The 14,541-nt window shown below is 47.8% G+C and overlaps 1 pseudogene; it reads left to right on the top strand.

Annotated features, from left to right (window-relative positions):
* The first annotated feature begins 1,152 nt into the window (after positions 1 to 1,152).
* LOC125535154 lies at positions 1,153 to 12,763 on the top strand (annotated as a pseudogene).
* Positions 12,764 to 14,541: the final 1,778 nt, after the last annotated feature.

The raw sequence follows: 14,541 nt of genomic DNA, 5'->3' as shown, positions 1-14,541 counted from the left end.
CGTGGCACGAACCGGTGCTAAAGGTTCGCCACGAACCGGTACTAATGAGAGCGGCCCGGCTAGCCGTTGGAACCGGCACTAATGTACACATTAGTGCCGGCTCAAATTCAAACCGGCACTAATGTGCTTCACGTTTGACCCTTTTTCTACTAGTGATTTGAGGCCTTTTAGGCAGCCCAAAGAGGTGCAGAAGCCCGCTACCCATTAGGGTTATGACCTAGGGTCATTTTGGACTTTGCACTGAGAGGATGGGGAGGCTTTACCCTTCATCTAGCAGCCACCATCAAGAGGTATGAAAATTAGTTCATCCTCCAAGGGAGAAGAAAGAAAACCAAGAGAGAAAGGAAAGAAGAGAAAGATTGAAGGAAGAAGCAAAGAGAGCTCCTTCCCAAGGTAGTGATGGTCCAGATCCACTACCTTGTCTCCTTCCAGCTCCGGTTCCACCATCTTTGGTGAGATTGTTTCAATCCCTAGCTCTTGAGCTCCAAATCTTGTTGTGTTCATCCAAGATTCAGAAATCTTGATGTATGAGATACTCTGGTGCTATCTAGAGAAGAATTTGTTGTATCCCAAATTTGATAATAGTGGAAGAGGATTTGGGTGGCTTCTACCCATGGTTTTTACCTTCAAGTTCAGGGAGGGTCCCACGTAAAAATGTGGTGTCTCTTTGTTGATGTTTGTTGCTGTCCACAAAGTTACTCCATAATCTCAGTTGCTTGATTGTTGCTGGAAGTGTTGCTCACAATGGCTCTGGAAGAAAGCGCTACTACAAGTGGCATGATAAAACTTGACTCTTCAAATTGCTCATTATGGAAGCACATGATGGAAGACATTCTTTATTGCAAGGATTTGTATGAGCCAATTGTGAAAGACAAGATACCCATAGGTGTCACGGAAGAAGAATGGAGAGTGTTGCACAGAAAGGCAGTAGGTATGATTTGATTGTACATCAACCATAATATTCTTCACCATGTTGCAAATGACACAAATGCGTATGAGATGTGCCAGAAGTTGGAGTCCATGCATGAGAGGAAGATATCAATCAACAAGGCCTCAGTGATTAAAACACTTGCAAAGCTTGAGTACAGAGATGGCACAAGTGTGACTGAGCACTTGAATGTCTTCCAATGCCATATAAATCCACTCTCAGCCATGAAGATCAACTTTGAGGATGAGGTGCAAACATTGTTACTGCTGAGTTCCATGCCTGATAGTTGGAACACGCTTGTTGTGTCACTTAGCAATTCAGCTTCGGGTGGGAAGCTGACTTTGGAGATGGTGAACAATAACATGCTGAATGAAGAAGCCAGAAAGAAGGAAAAGGGTGATGCCTCTTCTTCTGATGCGTATGTAGCTGAAACCCATTGGAAGAATGAGAACCATGGATGTAGCAATACAAGATTTAAGCAAGGTAGAAGTAAATCTAGGGAGAGATCTGAGTCAAAACAGAGAAAAGATATTAGTTGCTTTCATTGTGGTAATCCGGTTCACATAAAGAGCGAGTGCAGAAAGTACAAAAGAGAGCTTGTAGAGGGGAAACTTGCAAAGAAAACCAAGCAGAAGGCTGAGAGCAGCTCAGCCATGACTGCAACATATGAGGACTACCTAGTCATTGAAGATGAAGAATGCTATAGTGTTGTTCGTGATGATGCCATGAGTTGGGTTGTGGATTCAGGTGCGTCCTTTCACATTACATCACACAAGGAGTATTTCACATCTTACACTAGTGGTGTTACTGGACAAGTGAGGATGGGAAATAGTGGTTTGTCAACAATTGTTGGCAAGGGCTCTATATGCATTGAAACAAATACATGTTGCAGATTGGTGCTCGATGATGTGAGGCATGTTCCCGACATAAGGCTGAATTTATTGTCAGTGGGCAAGCTTGATGACATCAAACATTCTAGTTATTTTGGTGAAGGTAGATGGAAGCTCACCAAAGGCTCTTTGATTGTGGCTCGAGGAAGTAGGCAAGGTAATCTCTATGTGACTAAAACCAAGTTGTTCAATGAGCTGTTGAACATTGCTGAGAAAGACACTTCGGTTTAATTGTGGCACAAGAGGCTTGGGCATATGAGTGAGAAGGGCATGCATGCTCTTGCTCGCATGAATTATCTCCCTGAGTTGAAAGGTGTATCCTTGAAACCCTGTGCACATTATTTTGTTGGCAAACAACATAGGGTTGCATTTCGTACACTCCCTGCACATCATGCAAAAAATGTTCTTGATACTGTGCATACTAATGTTCGCTCCATGACTGAAAAATATCATGGTGGGGCCCTTAAGGAGTTTCATGTCAAACTTGAGAGAGAAACTGGTAGGAAATTGAAGTGCGTGAGATCAAACAATGATGGTGAATATCGAGATCCTTTTGAAAGGTATTGCAGGAAGTTTTGCATCATGCTTGAAAAGAGTCCACCAAAGACACCTCAGCTAAATGGTCTTGCTGAGATAACGAACGGGACACTCACAGAGAGGGTCACAACTATGCTCTCTCATGCTCATTTACCTAATTCTTTTTGGGTTGAAGCATTGATGAATGCTATATATGTGGTTAACCTATCTCCCTCAGTTCCTCTTGCAGGTGATATTTCTCAGAGAGTTTGGTCAGGGAAGGAGGTACCATACAAGCACGTGAAGGTCTTTAGTTGTAGGGAATTTCTACATGTTCCAAGGGACGAGAGATCCAAACTTGATAGCAACACAAAGTAGTGCATCTACCTCAGCCAACCAAGTGAAGAGTTCGGCTACATGTTGTGGGATCCAACTAATAGAAATATTATGAGAAGCCGAAATGTGGTGTTCATTAAAGTGAAACAATAAAAGATATTAGGAAACCAAAGAAGCCAATAACCAACACACCACAGGTTGACATGGATCCAATCTGTACTTCTCTTGTGAAGGAAAATTATGGGGAAGATGATGACACTAAAGACAATGGAGATGCAACCAACCAAGGCAGTATAAGTCAAAGTGACGGGCAACCATCAAGTGATGATGATGATGATGATGATGTTGGTAATGATGATGCCAATGAAAATCCACTTGATTCACCACCAGTGCAGTAGCAAAGAAGAAGTGAATGAGGTCACATTCCTTCTTCTAAGTATCAGGCACATCAATGTGTTGATGACAGATGCAGGTGAGCCCTCATGTTATGAGGAGGCAATGTCTGATGAGAACAAGGATGAATGGTCAGAAGCCATGCAGGATGAGATGAAATCCCTATATGAGAATGATACTTTTGAGTTAGTGAATCTGCCAAAGGGCATGAAAGCACTGAAGAACAAGTGGATGCACAGAGTGAACACTGAAGAAAACACCTCACATCCAAGGTACAAGGCCAGATTGGTTGTGAAAGGGTTCGGTCAGAAAAGGGCATCGATTATGATGAGATATTCTCTCTGGTGAGCAAGATGTCTTCGATCCGAGTTGTGATTGGCATGACTGCCATCATGGACTTGGAAATTGAACAACTTGATGTGAAGACATCATTCTTGCATAGTGACCTGGAGGAGGAGATATACATGGAGCAGACAGAGGGATTCATGGTTACAGGAAAGGAGCACTTAATTTGCAAATTAAAGAAGAGCTTGTATGGCTTGAAACAAGCTCCTCGGCAGTGGTACAAGAAGTTTGAATCCTTTTTGGCTGGGCTTGGTTACCATAAAGCACAACCTAATCATTGTGTCTTTCTGAAGAGGTAGTTGATGATATGCTGATTGTTGAAAATGGCACAAAGATGATTGCTCTCTCAAGAAGGCATTGAGGATATCATTTACCATGAAGGATTTAGGACCGGCTAAGCAAATACTTGGCATGAAAATCTCCCGTGATAGATCAAAGAAGCTGATTTGACTCTTACAGGAAAGATACATTGAGAAGGTACTTGAAAGGTTCAATATGAAAGATGCAAAATATGTTAGCTCTCCACTTGCAGGCCATCACAAACTGAATTCAAAACAATGTCCTACATGCAAGAAGGAGAAACAACAAATGAGAAAAGTACCTTACCAATCTGCCGTGGGCAGTTTGATGTATGCCATGGTATGCACTAGGCCTGATATTGCCTATGCAGTTGGAGTTGTTAGCGGTTCATGACAAATCCAGGAAAAGCTCACTGGGAAGTAGTGAAGTGGATTCTCAGGTATCTCAAGTGAACTTCTACATCTTGTTCATGCTTTGGAAGCGGTGATCCTGTATTGCAGGGCTATACATATGCAGATTATGCTAGTGATAAAGATCATAGGAAGTCCACATCTGGATACCTGATGACTTATGCAGGGGGGCAGTGCCATGGCAATCAAGATTGCAGAAATGTGTTTCTACATCAACTACAGAAGATGAGTGCATAGCAATAGTTGATGCTGGCAAGGAAGTTTTGTGGATGAAGAATTTCTTGCAAGAGCTTGGCATGAAGCAAGAGAAATATGTTAAGTGTTATTCATCCCGCTAAGAATTCAAGCTATCACTGTTGAACCAAACACATTGGTTTGAGGTATCATTGGATTCGAGATGTTGTGAGTTCCAAGTTGCTGAAACTTGAGAAGATCTATATCAATGACAATGGTTCTGATATGATGACCAAGTTATTGCCAAATGAGGAGCTACAAGCATGTTGCAAGGTAGTGGGCATGGCGGTGCCCCCTCATGAGTCGGAGGGGGAGATTTGTTGGGATATCCCCCTCATGTGGGCTGTGAGAAGATGACCATTTGAGGCCTTTTAGGCAGCCCAAAGAGGTGCAGAAGCCCACTACCCATTAGGGTTATGACCTAGGGTCATTTTGGACTTTGCACTGAGAGGATGGGAAGGCTTTACGCTCCAGCTAGCAGCCGCCACCAAGAGGGACGAAAATTAGTTCATCATTCAAGGGAGAAGAAAGAAAACCAAGAGAGAAAGGGGAGAAGAGAAAGATGGAAGGAAGAAGCAAAGGGAACTCCTCCCCAAGTTTGTGATGGTCCAGATCCACTACCTTGTCTCCAAGCTCCGGTTCCATCATCTTTGGTGAGATTGTTCCAATCCCTAGCTCTTGAGCCCCAAATCTTGTTGTGTTCATCCAAAATTTAGAAATCTTGATGTATGCGATCGTCTAGTGCTATCTAGAGAAGAACTTGTTGTATCCCACAACTGATAATAGTGGAAGAGGATTTGGGTCGCTTCAGCCCGTGGTTTTTCCTCCAAATTGGAGGTGGGGTCCCATGTAAAAATTTGGTGTCTCTTTTGTTGATGCTTGCTGTGTTCAGAAAGTTACTCCTACCACAAGACACTTGCATGAGCAGTGTCTTGTTATCTAAGTAATATTTTACCTCCATATATGTTGCTGGATATGTTTTCTTCCGTGTTAAGTAACGGTTTTTGAATTAGTACATGATGTGGTGTTGGGATTGCTTTGTTTCCGCTGTAGTTTTTAGTTAACCACAAGTGCATTTGTGTTCTAATTCTCATCACGAACAAGAGCGCTGGAGGGGAGAGGAGGAAGAATATGATGGGCACACGTCTCCGCGTCCAGCAAGATCAAGTCACGAGGGCTCGCTGCCATCAAGACCTATCCATGCCGCCATTTTCTTCTCTACTTGCGAGACCAAGTAGTACTCCAACTCTCAAGTAGTACTTCATATCGTGTGAGGAGTTGGGGGCTTTCTCGTCCAAATTCTAGTGCAAGCACATATATTGGTATCTGTGCTAGAATCTATGCGCACTATATATTGGAATGGAGCGAGTATTGAATGACAATAATGCCCTATGGCATGTTCGATCATTTCACCGAACACATGGTGCATGCGGTGTTCGGCATGGACGACGCCAGTCGATGAAGAGGATATGGAACTAGGGTACCACCAGCTAGGCAAGGGGCCAGTCACGTCGTCCCCGCAAATGAAAAGTTAACCACTCGAGCCTAGGGTGCCAGCCTGATACCGCGTCGACTTGAAAGATAAGGCAACATTGATCCATTGGCACACGACCATCGTTCGACCCCGTGGCACAAACCCACCTTTAATCTGATGTGAGCCATGTAAACCTAGCTCGAGCATGTATATAAGGCGAGTTAAGAGGATCCAAGACATTCTAGAGACATCTAGAGACAACCACCATAAACAGGAGTAGGGAATTACCTCTCTGGGGAGGGCCCGAACCTGGGTAGATCGCTTGTCTCATATGCTACCATCTCGGTCTGCAACTCGCATACCCCCAACCCCGCACACGCGAACAAATCTTCCGTCACTCGGCAGTACTACCAGTGTCAGAACGCCGGCAGTCAGGGGTGTACATGGGCGGTGGACGGGGTTATTGGGTCCTAGATTCGTCGTCCAAAGGGCAGGGGACGGCGACATCAATGTGGGACGCCTTCGGGTGGAAAATACTGACGAAAGAGGAAGGGAAGCGGCGGCGAGTACAGACTGTATGAAGGTGGAGCAGACGGACTCTGTGGAGGTGGAGCAGCGGCCTAACGATAGGAGGACAAGCAGGGCGATGAGGTAGAGCGGCCGAAGGTCTAGCACAACCCATGCGATGTTCGAGGTGGGTGTGGTGACGGCGTCGGGGTCCGGGTGAGGGTAGAGAGAGTGGAGAAGGAGGGGTGGGTGGGTAGGGAGGGGTCCGGGTGAGGTAAGGTAATCATGCCGACGTGGCAGATTGTCCGAACATCCCTTACTCCTCCCCATGATTTGACACCGCTAGCAGAGTAGGGAAGATAATAGGCAGAGTGTACTTGCCTAGTGAAGTATGGGAGCCCATTGGAGGCCTAGTTTTCTACGGACAGTACGATCCCGGCATATTGGGGGGAAGGGAGTAGGGGAACCTGTTATAGATGCTTCTATGGCTGAAATAGAAAACACAAAAATGGGTTGTCCTGATCTTATTAACACTTTCGGATTTTTTTAAGTATACAAACTCACAAAGGGGTACATATACTCGGACATATGTACTACCTCTGTTCCTAAATATAAGACGTTAAACTGCCAAAACGTCTTATGTTTAGAAATAGAGGATGTACATATTAGACATTCTCCAAGGCGTAAATAACATGTCAGTAGTTATATACAGATCTTTACACTCGAAATATACGTATGCACTAGATATTTCCCTAGAATAGTACTGTAACTTTTCTACTGGTTGAAATTAATTAGAACACTGCTGCAAAAATTGTCATGCAAACTTAACGGTCCGAACTAAGAAACCAGCGCTGTTATAACCTACTGAAAGCATGTCTACCTTTCTACCTTTCTTAAACATTATGATCTTACACACCATCTAGGATTTGTGATTTATATAATACCCATATATAATTAAATGAATGCATATATACATACTTCAGGATGTTCACCCGCAACAACAGAATGGATTACCAACTGTTCTTTAACACAAGGGGAGCTTTTAGACCTGTGGGCTGGAATGGACTGGTTGCAGTACTATGCCTTTTTGATGTTTTCGTGATCTTCTGGAAGGAAAATTATCTGTCTGATATGATGCTTCTACTATCGATGGTAATGATATTTGCAACTGCACGATTCCTGTCTGGGCTGACACTGAACATATGCAATCCGCTACGCCGTGCCACATCACTTTGGAGCCCCTTGGTTGCAATCCTACTGATGGTTCCCCCTCTGTCCAACGAAGTTATAGGCCCATCGACCAGTTGGATTGTATTCACAGCACTACTTGTGCCAGTGCTATTGGTAACAATAAGCAGGCTACAGTTCACCAGAATCGTCAAACTAGCGGATAGTATTCTTGGCATCAAACATGAAATTTGGTGCCGAGTTGTTATAAACTTGTGGATGATTGCTGCGCTAGGGATACAGGTGTACATGCTACACTTAGATCCATTCATGGACATGTCTATTATCATGATGGTCCAAGTGTGTGCCTTGGTGGTGGTGTCATTTGGCAACTTCCAGGTTCCAGCAGCAGTGTTGCGTATCTGCCTAGCAAGCTTGAGATTACATCATAAGTACAAGGATGATGAACAGAACCTGGCAGCATCTCTTAAAATCTTCTATTGGATGGTGCTTGGACAAGGAATCCTTTATGTTGTGGCTTGCATTCTCGAGTTCTTTTCTTTCGTCCCTCGGAGATTCCTTGTCCATTGTGGTCGGTTTAGAGGTTACTGGGGATCTGTCGATCTGTACTATGCATATGCCCTGGAGAAATGCATGCAAGAAGGTGTGCTTGCTCCAAAGAAGATCAGCCTGAGCAACTTTGCCATGGATTCTGTAAATTCGGATTCATCCAAGAATTAGCTCCACGGTATTCGTTTGATGCACAGCTTTCTGCAATGGGAGCCAACCAAGGCACAACTACTTTCAACACTCACTACTTCTACCAAGACGGTGGCTAGAATAATCAGAATGTTGGATCGGACAAGTCCAAAGGATACAGGTATCAGAATATATGCTGCGATGGTCACCACTGAACTTGCAAAGAACCTTCGTGTGGTCACTATCCCTGGTACAGTGCAGCTTGTATCTGCACTTCTTGACACTGATATCAGACTGAAAAGAGGAAATCCACTCCTAGACACATACCATGAACAAGAAGAAATACATGATCCAGTTGTCAATACAGAAGATACCCAACAAGCAGCTGACAACCAATTGCAGAAACGAAGCAAACTTCTGGTTCTGGACACTGAAAATCTGATGCAAACACAAACGAGCTCGACCCAACAAGTTGGCATCTACAAAAAGAAGTCCTTCATGCTCAGATGCTGGCAGCGATTTTCAGAATTCTGGTCAATGCCCAAGGATCAGCTGCTCACAGACCACGATCTTCTGCCTGCACTAGCCATGTCAATTATAGACAGTCTTGCTAGCTGTGATCAAGACATTTGTGTGGAAATCAGCAAAGCAGATTACCTCATTCCGAAGATCATCGGATTCACAAGCTACAGAAGTGACACGATGAATACTGAGGCACAGCAGAAGATCCTGCTGAAATCATCACTGAAGGTGCTGCAAAGGCTAACAAGCATTGGTGGGGAAATCGGCACAACACTGCGGTACAAGATATCAAAACATCCCTTCCTATTGAGTAACCTCTCAGACATCCTTGGAGACAACAGCAGCAGCCAGGAATCAAGGAAGTTGGTTGCGGAAATCCTCAGAAACATTGCCATTGATGAGAAAACGAGGCAGGACATTGGTTGCGTCGAAGTGATCATTACCAAGCTGGTGCAGGCATTTCTTTATGCAGAAGGAACCATGAATACCAATGCTGATCACTTGCTGCGAAAGGTCGCCGGGCAAGCACTGGCCATGCTGACAATAGAAAGTGTCCATAACTGCTTGGTTATATTGAAGGAACCAGAGTTGATGAAGGAACTCAAAACTATGATCCTGATCCATGATAATAAGTACATATATGTGGCGGCAAGTGTGTTGAGTAATCTGTGCATGCACGCTCGATCCAAGCTCAAAGAGTCAGACCTGCAGGAGTTATCTCATACCTTACGAGAGGTGACCGCTGCTAATTCAAGCAATATGTGCACTATTACAGATGGATAACAAAATTTACTATTACCGCTGAATTATATAGATAGAGCTATGTATCATCTTTTGACTGATAGTGATACATCTCATTACAGGTGTTTTTTTTTTGAATTTTCACCGGGGGGAGGGGGGCCCCTCCACCACCTGAATATATTACCCAAAAAAAGGACCATGGCCCTGAGTACAGAGATGTAAAGATATACAAGGGTGAAATAGGGAGGGGAAGAGGGAGAGGGGGGGGACTACTCAACCCCTAAGAGCAGACAGCCATACGTCAATATGAGCACGGTCTCCGATGGGCAGCCTCGTCCGCCAAAGAACGGCATCGTCGCGGCAGGCTTTTAAGGTGACTGCAAGGGACTGCCGGTCATTGCGGAAAACAACCGCATTCCGACGTTTCCAGAGCCTCCAGCAAAAGAGGAGAATGAAGGCAGAGGGCGACGCCCCCCCCCCCCCCCCCCCCCCCCCCCCCCACTGCAGGAGACGCGTCTAGGCGGTGGATGGACTCCACCGTCCTTCCCTCCGTGGAGATGCCGAGGCATCGCCAGAACTTAGCCGCAAAGGGGCACCCGAAGATGAGGTGGTTTGCAGTCTCAAGCGCGGCCGCGCAGCAGGGACACCCAGCTTCCGCCACCGTCAGGATGGTTTTCCACAGGAGCACATCCCGCGTATGAACGCGAGCCAGGGCCAGCAGCCAGCCGAAGAACGCAACGCGCGATGGAGCCCGGGACGACGAAAGGAAGGGCTCCGGCGACCATGTTGTCCCCCCAAAGCGAGCAAGGGTGTAAACCCCCTGCGAGGAGAGTTTCCCCTTTGGTCCCGAGCAAAGGACAGCCACCCTGGAATCCGGGCCATCATGGGGCGGCACCCCCTCCATGAGACGCTGAACGGCGGCGCACTCGCGCATCGCCAAGGGAGTTAGCCGGGGAACGAGAATGGCGCGGACGCCGCAGTGTCGGGCCTCCCAGACCGACACTTCCCGGCGAAGCGCATGCGAGAATAGGGCGGGGAAGGCCACGACGAGCGCCCCGCATGGAAGCCACCGATCATGCCAAAACGAGGTTTTCCTGCCGTCCCCCTCCACGACCCTCGTAAGGGCCCGGTAGGCCGGCAACAGGTCGAGGAGGGACTGCCAATGCTCGCCGGGGAGAGGGGGACGACCAGGGGCCAGGAGGGATCCTCCTCCCATCAGGCTCCAGACCCAACTAGCCCACCGAGAAGGCGCCGGGGAGTGTAGCCTGTGAAGCAGCTTGAGCAGGAGGCAGTCGTTCTGATCCCGGAGAGACCGGACGCCGAGGCCCCCCTCGGCCTTGGAGCGGCAGACACGCTCCCAGGCAACCAAGCACTAAGCACCCGACGCCCGGTTCGCCACGCTCCAGAGAAACGCCCGTCGCAGCGCATCAAGGCGATCCAGAACCGCCCATGGAAGTCGCATGGCCCCCATAGAGTACGTGGGGATGGAGTCGATGACGGCATTGATCAACACCAATCTGCCCGCCGGCGAGAGCAGCCGCGCCCGCCACCCGGCCAGGTAACGGTCTACCTTAGCGAGCATGGGGGCGAAGTCTTCTAGCTTGAGCTTGTCGGATGAGAGAGGCAAGCCAAGGTACGATTGTGGGAAGGCCCCCACAGTGCACTCGAAGGACGCCAGGACGGAGTCGAGGACCCCACTCTCAACGTTCATCGGCACGAGCATGCTTTTGGCGAAGTTGATGATGAGGCCGGTAGCCGCCGTGAAGAGGTCGAGGATGACCCGAAGCCGAGCAGCCGCCGCGGGATCAGCATGCATGATGATCAGAGTATCATCCGCGTACTGGAGGACCACCGCCGGCGCCCCATCCACCAGAGGGTGACAGAGAGCCCCGTCGCTCCTGATCATGCGCTGGAGGACGTCCGCGACCAGGAGGAACAGGTAAGGGGAGATGGGATCCCCCTGACGCAGCCCGCTCCGGACCGCAAACCAGCGCCCCGGCACGCCGTTGAGAAGGACCGTGGCCTTGGAGGAACGGAGGATGAGGTCCATCCAGTCACACCAGAGAGCCGGGAACCCCCGAACCTCCATGATCCGGCGAAGGCTCGGCCATGCGATGGAGTCGAATGCCTTAGCGAAGTCCAGCTTGAACACAAGCGTGGGAGCCCCCCGCCGGCGGCAGCACTACACCAGCTCAACCGCATACACAAAGTTCTCCGAGATGCTGCGCCCGGACAGGAACCCAGACTGGTCCTCATCAATGATAACCCCGATCTGCGATTGGAGCCGAGAGGTCAACCCCCGACAGAGGATTTTCAGATCCCCGTTCTGAAGCGAAACAGGACGGAAATCGCCGGGGCCCGGCACGCCATCCTTCTTCGGGAGCAGGGCAATGAGAGCACGGTTGATCCCGTCGAGAGAAGCCACGCCGCGGTGGACGTCGTCGAAGAGGCGTTGCAGGTCGTCCGCGACCGCCGGCCAGGCGGCCTGGTAGAATGCGGGACCGAGCCCGTCCGGCCCCGGCGCGCTCGTCCGGTCCAGGGCGAAGACAGCGGCCCGGATCTCCGCCCGGGAGAAGGGGGCCACCAGGGGAGCGCCGTCCACCCGTGGAGCCGCGGCGTAGAGGGCAGCCAGGTCGAACCCCCAGTTAGTAACCGGGGCTCGCCCTAGCAGGGCGGAGTAGAAGCGGCGTAGCGCCGCCTCCTTGGCCTGGTGCGCCACAAGCTCAACGCCATCCACCACGAGCACGCGGATGGCGTTGCACCGACGACGGTGAGAGGCGCGGGCATGGAAGAAACCGGTGTTTTCGTCGCCCTCCGCCACCGCTCGGCACTTCCCGCGCTACCGCCAGTAGGCGGCCTGCCGAGAGACCGAGCCCGCCAGGTGTTGGAAAGAATAATGGGCGCGGATGGGGCAGAACTAGAGATCTTGATTGGACTTAGTTCACATACATGTAAAGTTATTCCTGAAGAGTTCACGCGACAACTAGATAATGATCCGATTAAGCAGAGATTTCTGAAGAGGCTTGTCGACATACTGAATGCAAATATGAAACCTAGCGCTCATTGTCCTGGAATCAGGAGGGTGATACTTGAGCAAGTCATACACTTGATGGAGTGCAATCCTCGCTATGCAGATTGCTTCAACGAATTCAAGATAATTGAAGCACTATCAAGGGTAGAACAAACAGTGTCAAAAGCTGAGAACTACAAGCTCTTCATGGCTGATGCAGGTTTCATGGAGTACAGCACGCCTATGTCTGCTCTTGTGGCAAGAGCAAAAGAGCTTATGTCTCGTGACTGACTACAATTCAACCGTAGATCAGTAGATGGCAGTAGGAGTTCTGAACACATTTGATTTCTCATTTCATAAGCAAGTTGTAGGAGATTCTCCATCCACGATTGCAGTGTATTGTATGTTGCAGTACAGTAAGGGACTCCGTCGATTTTGTTAATATTTTTTGCTAGAACGTGCATCTATATGGATGTCATATTTGTGTTAGAAGAAATGCCAACAAAACGTGAAAATGAACAGAACCGTCGACAGTGGCGTCGACTGAAAGACAAAACAGTCAAATAAAAGAACCACTCTCTGATGCATCTGGTGGGTTTCGAGTGAATATTTCTTCACCTTGTTCCAAGACATCAATGTTTTGGCATAAACTGTTACAGGGAAATTCTCATTAGGTTGGTACCGATGCAATGAAGGATTGTGTCTCAAAACAAATGTCCAATGTTTAGAAGAAAATATAGGATTATGCATCTAGGTTACGACAACAGGGTTGAAGAGAGGAAGATAGTACCGTAGTACGATGTCAACGCACATATAATCTTGCAAATAATAAGTCTGCTTCATGTGGACAGGTTGGCATATGACATGAAGCCAGAGGGCAAAATCTGTGAGCGTATCCAGGAGGCGATGTCGGATAGTCCATGGCGAGAGTAGCGCGAAAGAATGGTTATGAATACTTTTCAAGATATGGAGCCATACAAACATGGCTTTTTCAGAAATAAGACAATATATTTTGTGGTGCATGGTCCCAATGTTGCAATTCGAGCCTAAAAATGTCCAGGTCTGATTGGGTGATGGTCTGCATTGTTTCAGTAATTCAGTGTGACATTGAGCAGTCGAGACTCACTCAAGACGCACCGAATTCAGTGCAGATGTTAGAGACTCCACAAGTTTGTGCTGCTAATTGGCCGGCTAATGATGATATATTATCTAAGTTTAGTCACGGGTGGTAAAGCCTATAATAAACGATTTTAACTAGCAACAGGATCCGCACAGGGACATTGTGAAGTCTAGGTTTATGCCAACACCACGAAAGCTGAACTTTTCTGCCACCCGCCTCGAGGTTGGCCATTAAACACTGCCGCAGTCAGCAGCGATCCCCCAGAAACCACTGATATTTGCTTCTCGGATCAATCCCCGCTGCCGATTTGAGTATAGAAAGGTGCCGGACTGCCTATGTCTATGTGAACCCAAAAAGTATGGTGATAAAATGGCCCTAACATCTCGAGGGCCACCAGTGGTGCCGGAGGCCGGAACGCCGCCGGTGCCAAGGGAGGAGAGGGGGGAAGAGGGGAAGGTAAACAGCACCTGCGGAGCTGGGATGTTGGAGATCCGCGCCGAGCTGATCGCCCCCATGGCGCGGAGGCGGAAGCGAGGCACCTTCGCCTGCTCCTTTCCGGTCGCCGGTTACGCTATTGTTTTTTTTTATCTATATCTATACCAATATAAAAAAACCTAGATGGGCAGATTCAAACCATCTCAACCGTCAAATCATGTTATCTAGCGATTCAAATCGCTCCAATATTGAACACCAAACACGTTTAACGCTCTAATTACCCACCACTGCCATTGATTATAAACACGTTTTTACTCAATGCTATCCCTTGAAATCTGTCATATAATTAATACCCTACCATTCCTGCGAAAAAGTAATTGATATTTTACCAAATACCAACGTGCAGCAGATATATCTTATCTAATATGACATGCAACTAATATCCTATCTAATATAAACGTGCATTGCACGTACATTATTACTAGTTTAAGAAAAGACACCATAAAGACATCTT

This window comes from Triticum urartu, chromosome 2 (assembly GCF_003073215.2).
Source record: "Triticum urartu cultivar G1812 chromosome 2, Tu2.1, whole genome shotgun sequence".
Taxonomy (NCBI): Eukaryota; Viridiplantae; Streptophyta; class Magnoliopsida; order Poales; family Poaceae; genus Triticum; species Triticum urartu.
Note: the sequence above shows the minus strand (reverse complement) of the source record. Positions and strands in the feature narration are given on the sequence as shown.